This window comes from Lates calcarifer, unplaced genomic scaffold, assembly GCF_001640805.2.
Source record: "Lates calcarifer isolate ASB-BC8 unplaced genomic scaffold, TLL_Latcal_v3 _unitig_5775_quiver_708, whole genome shotgun sequence".
In the NCBI taxonomy this organism is placed as follows: domain Eukaryota; kingdom Metazoa; phylum Chordata; class Actinopteri; family Centropomidae; genus Lates; species Lates calcarifer.
In genome coordinates this window covers 19,965-22,072 of record NW_026117717.1, presented here as the reverse complement: position 1 = coordinate 22,072, position 2,108 = coordinate 19,965, and the positions used below count along the sequence as shown (strand labels likewise).

Genomic DNA, 2,108 nt, shown 5'->3' with positions numbered 1-2,108 from the left:
ATCCAATAAATAGGAATAAAAGCAATAAATAACACAAGAGACAATTTTACTTACCCGATTGGCCTGGTCAAGATGTTACAACCTGCAGAGAACAGGTAAAATAGCTTTGTGGGCCAATGAATTCCTATTTGTTAAAGATTTACAACTACTGGGAAGTTGAAGTGCTTTAAACAAGGAATGTGTAGAAATGTCCTCCCAAACACTGGTAAAACCAATGCCACAACAGACAAGGATTTTAACCACCAACAGGAGGCGATCGCAGCCAAACCTACCAAAAATAGCTTAAACTCATTGGCGTTCCTCCCCACAGAAGTCTTTAGTAAAAGGCGAAAGACTTGTGTGTTATGAAAAGAAACCAGAGTCAGTACGGCCTTTGCCTCGAGGGCAGCTGAGAACCCCAGTCGTCCCAGCCACCACCGTCATGGTAGGCTTCTCTTTGTGCCTGCCGCATTCCAAATCCCAGCTCACACCTGTCAGCTACCCCGCCCCGTACTGTCACATGCGCTATCCAATGGGGTTTGTGTTAGGGTTAGCCCCGCCTTTTGGGGGGGGCTGGGGTATGCGTGCTTGTAACATACAGAAACGCCCACCAATCGTCACGGCCCGACAACAGCACCAACTCTGCAGTCATAAAACTGGCATAGTTGGCAGCACACTTTCACACTTACGAGTTAAAGAAGCTACCCGGGACACCTTGTTTTCCTTTTGATGTAGTGGTCAGGGTAGAGCGCGAACGCAGTCCCCCACTACAAGAAATTATGCAGTCAAGATTCCCACATTTGGGGAATTCGCAGGGGTCAGTGCGACCAGAGTGCAATGGCTGAGCCTCGCCCTGGGTGAACCACCTTCTTGATCATGGTATCTCCCCTGCCAGGTAAGTATGAGTTGGAGTTGTCAGAGACGGTGGGGTCAGTTCCAGACACAGCACCCTGGCTGATGGTGGCCACACTGCACAATGCCAGAGTTCGGGCCAACTTCAGCATTGGCTGACCCTCATCTGAGGCTTGTTGCCGAGGCGTTGCAAGCACTATGTTGGAGGTCGGCCCAGACAAACTGGAATGCGTCTTTTTTTTTTTTTTAAATAACGCATAAGCCGTGTATGCTCCCGTCTCTAAAGGTCTGTTGGACACGTTGTCTCTTTATATAGAGGGAAATGCTTACTTTACCTTCTTTTCCAGCTGCAAAAGACAGACGGTACACCCTGATCAACCTCTGGGGAATGGAAAAATCAAGAGTGCACCACTAAGCGTACGACTCAGTAACCGCATCAGGACTTTGAGCAACTTGTACCCTATTGATAAAGGAATGTGAGAAAAGCAATGGACTCCCCTGGAAAAAACACCCCCCACAAAACTCTATAGTTACATTGCACATTTCCAGTGAATGTGCACCGTACCTGGAGGTAATGCAATACCGGGTCGATGCGTGGAGTGGAAGAAGCAAGCCCCTGTTCCAAAAATCAATTTAATATACGGTCCCCAGGTAGGGGACATATCAGATATTAAACTGATAAGAACAAATACTACACTTGATCTTAGCCAAAAGGCCGACAAGCAAGAAGCGTTTGACTTTTCACACACTCAAAGGGCTCAGCCTTACAGCCAAACCTACCAAAAATAGCTTAAACTCGTTGGCGTTCCTCTCCACGGAAGTCTTTAGTAAAAGGCGAAAGACGTTATGAAGAGAAGGGTTAGGGTTGGGGTTGGGGTTCAGGCTGCCTTGTTGAGCCTCAGTGCTCTGGCCTACAGATTTATTGTTTTAGGAGAAATGGAAGAGGGTGAGGAGAAAGGAAAAGATCTAAAGTCTGAAAAGTGAGGAGGAGAAATATATCTAAAAGGAAATGAGATTTTCTTTGGAATCAATATATCCCTATATCTTAAATTTAAAACCTCGTTGGTTATATGCCACACACACACACACCCACCCAATTATTAATATATAAATATATCAATATAAATAACACAAATTCATATATATATTAGAGGAAAAAAAATTCAATTAAGGAAGAGGGAAGTTAAAATAGGGTTAACATGGAGGACTAAGTTGTCTGCGGGGACTGCAGTCCAGGGGCCAAGGCCCTGGACTCTCCCGGCAGCACCTTTTCCAAA

At 45.7% G+C, this 2,108-nt stretch overlaps 2 non-coding genes and 2 pseudogenes across 2 annotated transcripts; all 4 read right to left on the bottom strand.

The window, feature by feature from the left end:
* Positions 1-250: 250 nt before the first annotated feature.
* LOC127141895 (U5 spliceosomal RNA) lies at positions 251-364 on the bottom strand. The gene has a single exon (XR_007812404.1). It is a non-coding gene; the product is annotated as a U5 spliceosomal RNA (small nuclear RNA).
* Positions 365-718: 354 nt separating this feature from the next.
* On the bottom strand, positions 719-882 carry LOC127141893 (U1 spliceosomal RNA). The gene has a single exon (XR_007812403.1). It is a non-coding gene; the product is annotated as a U1 spliceosomal RNA (small nuclear RNA).
* Positions 883-1,380: 498 nt separating this feature from the next.
* LOC127141894 (uncharacterized) lies at positions 1,381-1,558 on the bottom strand (annotated as a pseudogene).
* A 33-nt stretch (positions 1,559-1,591) lies between these two features.
* On the bottom strand, positions 1,592-1,693 carry LOC127141896 (uncharacterized; annotated as a pseudogene).
* Between the last annotated feature and the right edge of the window lie 415 nt (positions 1,694-2,108).